Raw genomic sequence first — 13,489 nt, 5'->3', positions numbered from 1 at the left:
ACAGAAACAAAATATGCTCTGCTATGAAAATCTGCTTTAATTAAATTAAATATTTATTTTTGTAATTATGTATGCATGTATTTTGTATGTGTATGTATATATATATATATATATATATATATATATACATATATACAATTTTTATTTTCCTCCAGACTGTATTTCCGACTATCCTTGGGATTGTGGGTGGGGGGAGGGTGGGATAGGGGATTGAGTTTTATTTTCATATTTTATGTCTGTATAATGCTAAAAAAAAAGTATCAATATTGCAAGTAAGTCCAGAGTTCAAAATCTACTTTGACCGACAAAAAACTGTTTTTTGTGTAAAATAATGTTTTCTACTTTCCCCATGTGCTTCCCAACTTCACAGCCAGGTGTAAATTATGGATGCTATACTAGATTTAAGGTCACATGGCAACACAGTGTTCTAGTTTTCTAGATAAAGGGCACTGCGCAAAAATCATGGAATACGGATGTGTATATTACAGCATACTCCCGTTAAACTTTCCAACAAACTCCGGTAAACTCCCGAATTGTACCATCACACCTGTATATTACCGTATATTAAAAGTATATGCCCGCTAAACTTGAGGTTTACGGGCAAAATACAGTGCCCATAATTGCCCGTTAACTCCTCTTTTCACGCAGTGGGGGGGTGTTCTCCCCTACATTTTTTTATAAATGCATTTCTAAATGGTGTATAGTACTTATGTGCCCTAAAACGTTTTTTTTTACCAATTTAAAATGGCTATTGATTGGCTGCAACTTTGACAATGGAGTGGGTCACTATATTTCCACACTCACTCCAGAGGGCCACGCTGCATATACAGGTCGGAGCAAAAATTGCCGATATTTGAATTGATTTTATTTTATTGAATGCTGAAAATGCATTTTTAATTTTAAATGCCTATTCAATAGTTGTGGTATTTTATAATAACATTTATAACATTTAATACCATTAAACATTTATCTAAATGTACATAAAAGCAGAGCCGAAGAGTTTGATCAATCCTCAATATATTTTGTGTTGTATATTTTCGTTTAAACACTGCATTTATTGTTTTAATGTGCAAATGTATCGTTTTTATTTACTTTAGCGGGTAGTCAACTTTTATTATTTTATTCTGCATCGCCTTAACCACTCGCCACGACAACCTAGTCCCTAATTCAGTGACACGTACACACCTCCTACCACCAGGGGGCGAAAGGCAGTGACTGAGGCAGGCAGCAGACTGCAGTGCGTGTCTGCCTGGGGAGCTTTTATTGCGCATGCTTGAAACACTTTGACTAGGAAGTAAGTCCATGTTGTTGTAGTTGTTAATGGTGGAACAACAACAAAGCGGCTATGCTGCCGTGAAAACGTATACTATTAAAAGGAGATACAATAGAAAAATGTGCCAAATGGAGTGTGTGCGGATGCAGATACATGAGCAGCTGTCGTCGGTTGGAGAGGACATAGTGTGTGTTTTGGACAACAAACAGAGTGGTGGTTGTTGTGTGAAGCAGCTTGACGGTGTCAGAGCGTTTGTGCTGCAGCGCCTCAGAGCGGCCGCAGGCGTCATGTGCAGCCTCTTCCAGAGAGAGATGGAGAGACTACTACTAGAAGAGAGACAGTACGACAAACTGTCCATCACTGCAGGTTGGTCGGTTCACTCATCTTGTGTTAAACACCAGCTTATTATAGCTACACTACATTTCCCAGTAGCCTGTACTGTGCGGTAGGTAGCTTCAAGTAGATTTTAACAATGATGCAGATTTCAAGTATAGAACAAGGAGAAAAAAGAAAAATAGCCCTTTTCCATTCAATATCGCTACACTATCTATTGCTAATGTGTGTATTCTCAATGTGTTCATGTCAAGGTACGGATTTGTCTATAGGCTATGTGTTCAAGTATAATTTAATGTATTTGCCAGAGACTGTTTACTTATTTATATCCATATTCATACATTTATATATCTTAATAACCTGCACTATCTATCCACATGTTTCACACAGATTTAATTTCTTTCAAGTTTAAACCATTGAATCGTATAGTATCACCATTATTAAGTATAAACCAATATTGTCCATGTATCGTCAACCATGTACTATCGTATCGCTGTTAAAATGTATAGTTACACCCCTATAATATAATGCAAATCACAGGTCAGGATATGCCTTATATTACGCCTGTTTATTTTCAAACATCCCCCTGCACCTCTAAAGCTGACTGGATTCATATAGCACTCGTGTCACGTGGCCAGACTGTTGGCTCTCGCAATTTCCAAACGCTTCCGTCATAGTCTGGAGCAGCGAAACCTCTAATCATGAGTAAAATATAAACGCTTCCGTCATACAGTCTGGAGCAACGGAAGCTCTGATCATGAGTGAATACTCATGGACAACTGTATATTGTTTGTAAATTGTAGGTACCTGCCAGAGGTATACAGACTGGAGAAATAAGTAGTCAAGGATGCTGAGGGACGCTGCGTTCTCAACATCATGGTGTCTCCTCTCGTCAAAGATGCGTCAGGGAAAATCCGCAGCTACCTAGTTGACACAGTTTTTCTCGACAAATGCAACCATTCTACTGTGGCCAATGCAGCAGTCAGTGCTCTAAACGTGTTTGGAGTAAATCAGGAGGATGTCATTTCTTTTGACCCTGACAATGCTGCATATATGCTGAAGGCCTACAAAACTGCCCCCAAAGCCCTCTTTCCAAATTCAATCCACGTGACCTGCCTGGCACATATCATGAATCTTATTGGGGAAGCTTTCAGGAAGCCTTTTGGAGAGGTGAACACCTTCATGAGGTATTTCTCACAGGTGTTTTTCATGGCAGGTGCAAGGAAGAGGAGATACCTGAGCTTTCTCAAAACCTCAGGCACAACAGCAAAAATGGCTCCAAATCCTTGTGACACACGATGGAACTCATGGTACAGGGCAGCGGTTTACCATGCTAAAAAGTATGCCTTGTACAAGTCCTTCTTCCAAGAGGAGATGGAGGTCTGCAGGCAGTCTGCCCCCAAATCACTGGAGCGTCTGTATGCTATTACGCAAGATGATGACATCTCTATGACACTGCAGATACACCTCAACATAATTGCTGAAAATTGCTTCTCCGCCTTTGCAACCTGTTTGAAAGAAACAGGCCTGTCACAATGCAGGTGTTTGACATATGTGAAGATCTGCAAATGTATTATTTGTTATACGGATGTCAAGTGCTAACTTTGTTCCAAAAATGTATAGCTCTATAAATGACTGTTTTTTTCATTGAGTTTGTGTTTGAACTAGGTACAGCGATATGCCCATTAACAGCATGCCTTGTATTGTGGGTGTGTATATCTTGACAATAATCTATTTGTTCAAACAAAGGCATCTTTGACTTAATAACACAAAAGAAAAATGTGGCCAAACTTGAGGAAATGCTTTGCTCAATAGTGAGCCATGAGAGGCTGGAGAGCATATTTACAATACTATTTATTATAGAACAGCCCAGAACAAGTCTCGCTGCCCTACTTTGTGCAACCTGTAATTTAGCTAGATTAATTTTAGACGTAGATGACCATACAGTTGAACAATAATCCAAGTGACACAAAACTAATGATTTACAAACTTGACCCATGATGTCAGAATGAACATAAGATTTACACTTTCTTATGACTGCAATGCCTCTGGCCATTTTGCAGACTATTGTATTTACATGCTCAGTCCACAATAGTTGACTGACAATGCGCAGCAATTTGGCGTTGTCCACCTGTTGTATGGGCTCACCAGCTATAGATAAGTCAAGTTTAGGTGTAGTAACCAATTTTGGTCTTGACCCAAAGACAATGCTCTTAGTTTTGCATATATTTAAAGCTAATTTGTTTGTTTTTATCCAATCGTAAACTGTATTCAACTCACTAGACAAAACATGATTTAATTCATGGCATGAGCTTGCAGTATAATGTACAGTGGAATCATCTGCGTACATTGTTATACCTGCGTTCTTTACAGGAGAGGGCAAGTCATTAGTGAATAGTGAAAACAGGAGAGGTCCTAAACAACTTCCCTGAGGAATCCCACATGTTGGCATAATACATACAACTTGGATAAACTACCGTTATAAAAGACCTTCTGTGTTCTAAGAGAATGATAACTCCTCATCAGAGTAGTTGCTGATTGGCAAAACCATAATATATAAGCTTGTCAAGTAGAATATCATGATCAATTACATCAAACGCGGCGCTGAATTCTAACATGACTGCTCCTGCAATTTTTTATTCATCAATCCCCCTCAACCAATCATCAGTCATTTGAATAAGAGCTCTAGAAGTTGAGTAGCCCTTTCTGTACGCATGTTGATATTTGGTAGTCAGACTATAGTTAAAATAGTCCTGTATCTGAACATAAATAATTCTCTCCATGACTTCATTGCGTGCAGGGAGAATACTACTCTACAATTAGGGCCAGAGAACGGTAACTTGTTGTCCTTGAGAAGTGGAATGATTTTTCCCTCTTTCCACAATGTAGGAAACACCCCACATATCAGACATCTATTAAATATGTGACATAATATGTAAAGCACATTGAATGTCCTTGTTATTGAAATGTGCTATATAAATTTAACTGCCTTGCAGTATAGCAATGATTTTCAATATGAATGACTAATCTAATATTTCACATCTCCTGTATCTCACCTGCATGGCAACAAGAGCTAGTTTTGTTGTCTGCAGTCCATCAGACACCACCTGCAAGGTGAGGCCGTCTCGCTGAAACAGAAGGCTGAGCTGCTTCAGTTATTGTCTCCACCAGGCCGAAGGCATGTGGGGAGAGTATGTTTTGCACTCCGTCCGTCCGTCCGTCCGTCCGTCCGTGTGTGTGTCCGTGACAGGCTAATCTCGCCCACCGTTAACCCGGTCGATGCCAAATTTTGCACACACACTCCCTGGATGCCAACGATGAACCTCTGCCCCAAACTTTCCACAACGGCCTGTTATAGCGCCACCAAGAGGCCGCTTTGTGCAAAAACTTCACCGTTAACCCGGTCGATGCCAAATTTTGCACACACACTCCCTGGATGCCAACGATGAACCTCTGCCCCAAACTTTCCACAACGGCCTGTTATAGCGCCACCAAGAGGCCGCTTTGTGCAAAACAAGTTTTTGCACAGTACACCTACAGATTTTGTCCAAACATCACGCAAATTGGTACACAGTCTCTCTAGAGCCATTCAACGAAACGGGTCTTTCAGATTTATCACACTCCATCCTGATTGGTTAAGATTGGCTTCCAAAGTTCACAGGAGTGCTCAGTTTCAAACAAAATGCTGCAAATCATGAACACATCGCGTGATTTCCGTGAAATTGTGCACCCACATTCCCACTAGGCCGAGGACGAAATGCCACATGAACAATTTCAACTCAGCCTCAAGGTGGCGCTATAACTGGCCGAAAAGTGTTTTTACCTCTAACAGCATGGATCTGTGGATAACCTGGTGGAGACCTGTGCCCGGAAGGGCACTTTTTCTAGTGTTAGGACATGTAACATCAGGTGGATGAAGAGGAGCATCTGCTTGAGGGACTGCAACATAACCTTTGCTCTCCCTTTCATGGCTGCACTCCCTGTCGTTCGGATCACTGGCATGGTTTTCGAAGTGCATCATTATGGGCTTGTAATTCCTCATCAAGACCTCCAAAGCATGTGTGGTAGCCAGCGGGTGCCTTCTGTGTTGCCTGGTCTCACGATGGGGACCTCCATTGCTTGGCTAATTTCCTCAAGCTCCCGAGAAGCCATAGCAGAGCAGGAGCAGAGCTTATGGATGGCACGTAGCATTACCTTCAGGTCTTGTAGCTGGGAAAACTGTTTAACGCTATCAAGGGCAGCTAGCGCTAGGCGGTGAGCCACAGACCAAATGGAAATGAGGGAAGGACACAAACACTGAAGTTTAACACTCACTCCATTATTAACACCCAGCATAACTGAGGCCCCATCACAACCAAAGCCAACGAGCTGATTCTTCAGGTCCTCCTCTCAAACTCCAACCTCCAACAGACCAGCCAGAATGCCATCCAAAATGCCCTGGCTATGGGCATGTTCCAGGGCAACAATTTGAATCAGCTGGTTCACTGGCTTGCCATTCTTCAGATATGTACAGTAGATCATCTCTTGGTCTTTCACAGAGTGATCGACTGACGAGTCAGACATGACAGAAAAGAACCGAACCGATATCAGGGTTTGTTTAAGCCGATCAGGCAAGCAGGAACCAATGGCACAAATGAACATGCGACATGCCTGTTCATTTGTGTATGTCGCGAGATGTCGCAAGATCCAGGCCGTTCTTCTGGTGGAGTGCGACAGGCTTGGGGAACATGGTGAAAGCGGCTATAAAGTATGCAATGTTGAAGAACAGCGGTCAAAAGCTGACACCAAAGCTCCGCCTTGTGGATCAGCTCTTGCCTTGAGAGTGATTTCTGATGACTTGTGTGCAGTTGTATCTTAGGGACACAAAAACAAAAACATAGAAACGAAAATACGTGATGCACATTGACTTTTATGGATTATTTGCACATTTGAGTGAACGCTACTGCTGTTATCGATTATATAATATGTACTCTGCACATTTTCCAAAATGCTGATAAATGATCATGTATTGTATTTGAGACCAGAACCTAAACCTTTATATTTTACATATTTGTATTATATCATTATTCATATATATGTGTGGTATCAATGATTCAATTAATTTACATATATGGGAGGGGCAGACTAAGATGCTATAGGTAAACACATGAACAAACAGATCAAATGGAACCTCCTTTGAAAAATAAATAGGCTACATCTCTTTCCATATACAAAAATATAAATATAGCCTATATATATAGCAGATGTATAAAACAAAAAACCCACCACAACAGTGCCAATTAACCTAAATACACAACATAAAGATTTAAAACAGATAAAATGTCATGGGCCTCATCCTAGGGAATATATGGAGTAGGTCAGGTAAAATAGTCAAAATTAGGGCAACCACATTAATAATAATGGCTTAATAAGTAGGGCAGTGTGGTAATAACACATGTATGACCATTGGAGTTATAAGAATAACTCATTTAAGCCATTAGGTTCCATTGTGTTCAGGGTGGAAATCCAAAATTGTGCCTCTTTCTGTAGACCGACTTTAGGTGGCAGGTTGACCTTCTCTATGCCAATACATTTGAGGGTGGCTGTTGACCCATGTCCCCTTTCCTTGTAATGACGGGCAATAGCATAGTGACAGTCCATATTCCCATTTCGGATTGCAGCTTGCAGCTGGGTGATTTGTACATGGAAGTGACAACAAAATCCTTTACATTTTTACCTCTCTTAAAACAAAACCTGGGTGGTACTGTTGATGTATTTTTCAAGTTGGAATCACATTTCAATATGTTCCAATGTTTGTGGATAATATTTTTAATTGCATGAGATGAGGTGCTGAATTCCGAAACAAATGTGACTTTATTGTCTGAAGTATCTCTGTTATCAGGTTTCAGGAGGGTCTCTCTTTGTACATCTAGAATTTTATTTTCTGCCGTATGTATGGTAGTGTCTTGCAACCCCTATCTCTGAACCTATTATGCATTCCTTGTTTTACTTTAATATACTATTGCATTAGAATGCCAGAAACAACATTTCACTGCTGCTTGTAATTCTATACATTTGTGATTGTGTTTGATTTATTACTAAGGGACCAAGAAGTCACAAAGTGACTTTGGTCACTTATTGTTTTTGTGGGGTTTTTTTTTCTTCTTCTCCTTACGCCAAAAATAGTTGTTCTGGCTGAACCGTGCAGTCGGTTTTCGCGAAACACGGTAATCTGGTAGAGGGCCATGCCAAACGGTGACTATGCGAAGCCCAAGACGATTGGCCAAATGGTGGTGGCTATAGCACTCAATTGAAAATGCTAACTTTTAATGTGCATAGCTCATGAACCGTTTGACCGTTGGCTATGACACTTTGATACACATATGTGTCTCTTCATGCCGAACAACTTTCGTGTTCTGACTTCTGACCTCTGACCTTTAGATCACCCGCCATTTTTAATTATATAAAAACAGTTAAAATGTATCTCCTCCCAGGATCTTTGATCAAAATGCACGAAAACTACTACACATGAACTTTGGACCTATAAGAAACCAAAAAAATCGTAGTTATTTATTAATTGCTGTTTTGTGAAACTTCTTCTTCTGCCCCTAATACCTACATGAAGCGTCATTTGCTTATGACAGTTTACAGTATGGTAGAGGGTCATGCCAAGCACTGAAAGCAGTCTTACTCCAATTGGCCAAAGGGGGGAATTATAGCATTTCTTTGAAAATGAAACATTTGAACAGGCTTAACTCATGCCTCATTTGGCCAAAAGTCATGGCACTTTTTTACACATGTGCCTTGACTCATGGGGAACACATAACGTCACATTGACATTGAAGTAAGCTCCGCCCTCAGATTTTCTGCCATTTTGAGCAGTTTGAAAAATGCTTATACCTGATTTCCTGCCTGGATTTTTGAGCAATTTGCGTGAAACTCCTACACACAATCTATGGACCATTAACTGAAATCCCAGTTGAAGAGAAGTTTGTACGTGAACACATGAACACACTAGAAATTGATAATGACATGACCAAAACTAGTACACACATACTTGTTACCAAAACACTGAATGATGTTACTGTTTAAAATGTAGTAACTGATTGTCTCCGTGTAGCTCAGTCAGTAGAGCTCTCGCCTTCGGACCACATGATTGTGTGTTCAAATCCGGGTACTGACAACTCAGTCTTATTTGTGCATATTGTTCTTACTGCGTATTGTCTTCTTTCTTGGTCCCGCCTTATCGCTGCTTGCATCTATATTTATCATTATTATTATTACCTGCATGGTCCTTGGTGGTCCTCAGTCTAACCTTGTCCCCTGTTACTCCATGAAACAGGCTGTTGCCCTTGGCCTCAGTAGGACAGCTTCTACATGTTCGTCAAACGCAATGAATGGATGAGATTTATTCCACTCTGGAAGAAATCTTCTCTTCCGTTTGAGTCATAATTCTTCTGTAGATAGAGAAAATACATTGATTGCGAACGCACTGAGCACTAACTGCAGATACATACAGAGACCCTGCAGATCATGTCTGTGTGTCTGTCTGTCTGTCCCGCTGTGACACCACCCGCCCGCCACCAGAGGGCGCAGCACACACACACACACACACACAGTAGAAAACTTAAAAAAAATACTAACTAAAAAGAAGAAAAAAAAGTACGTCATTTATTCTAATTGTTGTTATTGCAATTTACGAGCTGCGTTCGCTTCCCGCGTTTGCGCGTCTTACTTGTTTAGTCAAAATGCTCCCAGGTGAAACGTTTATATAAAACTATATACACATTATACTCGTTTTTAAGCATGGAGCACGGAGTATATTCAAAATAATGCTGTATGTGAATAATTTTAAATAATACCATTTAAGATTGCACTGTGCAGAGGTTGGCGGAGCGAGGATAATTATGTCTACGTTCCGCCATTGTCTCTCAAGGACCTGTCACGTCTCTAATTGTCAGTGACTTGTCAAACAACATGTTTACATTTACTCAACTGACCTACATAACTATTAAAACGATTGTGATTTTAATACTCTGTAGAAAACATGGGCAACTGGCGGCCCGGGGGCCACATGTGGCCCTCACCATCACGTAATGCGGCCCTCAGGTTAATATCCGAACATTGCTATATTATTGATTTCAGCTAATTACTAGTATTACAATGTTATTGTCTTTTCTTTTTTTATGTCCAATGTATTTGTATTTAACTCATAAAGTTGTAACATAACTAACTAAATACATTTGAAAATTCAATACAACTTTTACTTCAGGATTGAGGATTCCAATTAAAAAATGGCAAAAAAGAAATCAGGATTTCAATTCAAATATAGCAAAAATAGCTGATCTACAAGCTCAAAACCCGTCACAGTGCGACGCGTTTTGAGCTTGTAGATCGTCTATATTTGCTACGACAGTAATATGCAATGTGGCCCCTCTGGAGTGTGGAAATATTGTGGCCCTCTCTATCTTCAAAGTTGCCCACTCCTGCTCTGGAGCATTCACGGTTTGGCACATGCGATGCGAAACGCCGAGGCGAAGACGACCTTCTGCACCCGGGGAAGGGAGGGTTCTTGGGGCAAAAACGACGGGTACCGTCGGTGTATGTTAGAGCCGTGGGGTTGTGTGAGTGTGAGTGTTAACTTACAACGGACTATATTATTATTAATAACTCTGGATTCTTTTACCTAAGAATTTGTGTCGTGATTTGAAGCAGTTCCCGTGTCAGTCTCTGGCTGTTCTCCCTCGTTTTTTTTTTTCTCCCCTGGACTTTTCCTCTTCAAAAAGCGCTCCATTGTTCCACTCTACGGAACCGTGGACTAGTAGTAGAAGTGATGCGCTAGTGATACTGGCAACATATACTGAGCAGCAGCATTCTGTAAACAATTCTGCAGGGTTCTCTCTGCAGTAGTAGTTTGTTGTAATGTTCTGGCAATTCACCCTTTTGTCAGCCTTCTGATTGGTTCCTGACTGTCTAACCAGCAGGCTCTTTCTGCCTTGTTCCGCCCTGGTTCCGCCTTGTTCATGTTGAATTTGCTAAAACATATTTTTGGGAAAAAGTCCCAAATACATATTTATTTTATACCTCTTCACGCCTATTTTAGTATGTAAAATGACGATCACGGGACATCTTACACGGCAGATCTTTACTTCCTGACTCTCCGTTTCCCGCCAAACCGGCTTTCAATCTAAGAGTCTCTTCCATAGAGTTATGAATATGTGTGACGCTCTGATATACTTGACAAAGACCGTAAGGTCAAAACGTCGTATTTTTTGCCTGCCTGTCGCTAAATAAAGTTTGGAGCATCATGAAGTGAGTTGCGAGCCCCTGCTTTCTTTTCATTGTTCACTGTCTCTACAGTTTTGGCTCAGCACCAATGGAGGATGTGCGTTACTTTAATTACCCTGGACGCTCTGAGCCACCACTAGATGGGGCTGTTTGAGGTCAATGAGTTTTTAATGTATTTTTCTCTTGTGTTATCATTTTTGCCTAGACTCTCAGCACCTCCCTGTGGGTAAAGAGGAGGTTTCCGTTGAAGAAGAGACTGTGGTACAGTCTGTGGATCCTCCACAGATCATCAAACAGGAACCAGAGGATATGCCTCTAAGTAAGCCTTTCACAATGATTACAATACATAATTGCCACAGTTATTTAAGCAATATTACACGAGAGGGTGTGGGTTAACGTGATTATTGCCACGACAGTGATGCGGTAAGGAACGAGACGAAACTACGACCACAAATGTCCCAAGAAACTAGCTAGCCTAGCCACCGAGTTTGCTAGCGCTCTGGGAGAACAGAACAGCTGAATTATTTGTTTTGATTAGGTGGTGAATGGTGCTGGTTTAACCCACGGCTAGAAGGCTGTTTCAACCAATCAGATTGCTTCCTCGAAATGACCTGTGGTATAATTTTGCTTAATCGTCCGTTCATTTAAAAGTTTTAAAACAAATGGCTTAAATCGTTCGGTGATTTCTTTGTATATTTAAGTTATTTGTCATTACGAAGCCTAACTAACAATGTTACAACAGTGCATCAATGTTCAATGCAAAAAACAAAAGAAAACATTTACGCTATTAATTAATCGTCAACTTCAAATTGTACTTGTGACAGCCCTATCTCTAAGACCGGAGGAGGCCGCTCGATCAACGCTGACATTACTGGAAGTGAAATGTGAAGATGAGGATTGCGGTGATGAACAACACGGAGAGACAGAGCCTCGAGCCGGCACCTCAACGGAACACACGAACACACAAGCTTACATACAGTACTGGTTACCTCCATCACAACCGACTGCTCATCATCATGACCAACTCCTCTCTTCACACGGTTCAGAATCTGACACTGAAGACAGCGATGAGTGGGAGGAGAGCAGGGCTTTAAGCACACCGGATTCACACAAGACGCAGCACGTGGAAGGACAAACATTGTCTTTAGGTCACGAGCTGTCCCAGGACCCGAAAACACAGGGACAAACTCACTCCCTGACGATTCACACGACGGGGAAAAAAAGCTTTAGTTGTACGGAGTGCGGCAAGGTGTTTAATCACAAGGGACATCTGAACCAGCACACGGTGATTCATACAGGGACAAAGGCCTTTGCGTGTACAGTTTGTGGCAAAGGCTATAGTCAAAAGGGTTATCTAAAGACACACATGAGGACTCATACTGGGGAGAAGCCATATACTTGTACAGTTTGTGGCAAAGGCTGTAGTGAAAACGGTGCTCTAAAAAGACACATGAGGACTCATACAGGGGAGAAGCCCTTTTCGTGTACAGTTTGTGGAAAAGGCTGTAGTCAAATGTGTGAACTAAGAACACACATGAGGACTCATACGGGGGAAAGACCCTTTACTTGTACAGTTTGTGGCAAAGGCTGTAGTGAAAGGGGCGTTCTCAAAAAACACATGAGGATTCATACAGGGGAAAAGCCCTTTATTTGTCAAGTTTGTGGCAAGGGATTTGGTCAAATGGGTAATCTAAAATCACACATGAGGACTCATACAGGGGGAAATCACCTTTAGTTGCAGTTTGTGGCAAATGCTATGCTCAAACTTATAAGACACACATCTTTCAGAAGAGAAGATGGTATTTGAACAGTGAGTTTTCATGATATGTCACACAGGTAAATATATGATCATTCCTTCTAATGAAGTATATCCAATTTGAATTGTCATTGACAACTGTGGGTCAACGGTAGAGTGGCCTTGAGCAAGATTCTGAACTGCCATCGGTGTATGAATGTGTCTGTGAATGGGTGAATGTAATGCACAATCTATGTAAAGGTGTGCGTGCGTGCGTGCGTGAATGAATGTAATGCACAATCTATGTAAAGAACTTTGGACAAAAGCGCTATAAATACACCATTTACCATTTAACATTATAAAATATCTATTAATATATGCATGCGAGACAAGCTCACAATGCATGACTATATATACGTTAATCACGACCTAAATCGTGATGTAATTGCTCTCCGGGCGAGGTCAATCACGAGCCAGGTCGTGTTGCTCGTTTTTTATTAATATGTTTAGATTAATCACCTCCGCAGCACTGTTTAAAATCCTGAGTTTATATTCCAACTCCATTACCCATAAAACCCGTGTCACGTGACACACGTGCATGTTTTCCTATTGGAAACTGACGCACATGTGACTCCTGCTCCTCCGAGCGGAGGAAGAGGAATGTCAGTCAGTTTTGCTTGGCTGTCCCCGCGCCACAGCAAAAAATATATATATATTTGAGTGAGTTTTAGTGAGTAGTGAGTAGTAGTATTGATCCATCCGTGTCCAGTGGCCTTCTCCAGTCCCAGCCCGTGGTGGCCGGCTGCAACATCCACCATTGCGGATTACACGTGTGCGCCACTGTTTTTTCTTTGTCTCCCCACGGACCCCACCGTCCTGAG

At 41.2% G+C, this 13,489-nt stretch overlaps 1 protein-coding gene across 1 annotated transcript in view; it reads left to right on the top strand.

The window, feature by feature from the left end:
- The window catches only part of LOC310867339 (protein EOLA1), a 388,860-nt gene that overhangs the window by 74,748 nt on the left and 300,623 nt on the right, over positions 1-13,489 (top strand). The gene's annotated exons all lie outside the window — the stretch shown is intronic.

Source organism: Protomyctophum parallelum, assembly GCF_964188405.1.
Source record: "Protomyctophum parallelum genome assembly, chromosome: 11".
In the NCBI taxonomy this organism is placed as follows: domain Eukaryota; kingdom Metazoa; phylum Chordata; class Actinopteri; order Myctophiformes; family Myctophidae; genus Protomyctophum; species Protomyctophum parallelum.
This window is presented reverse-complemented; position numbering and strand designations above follow the sequence as displayed.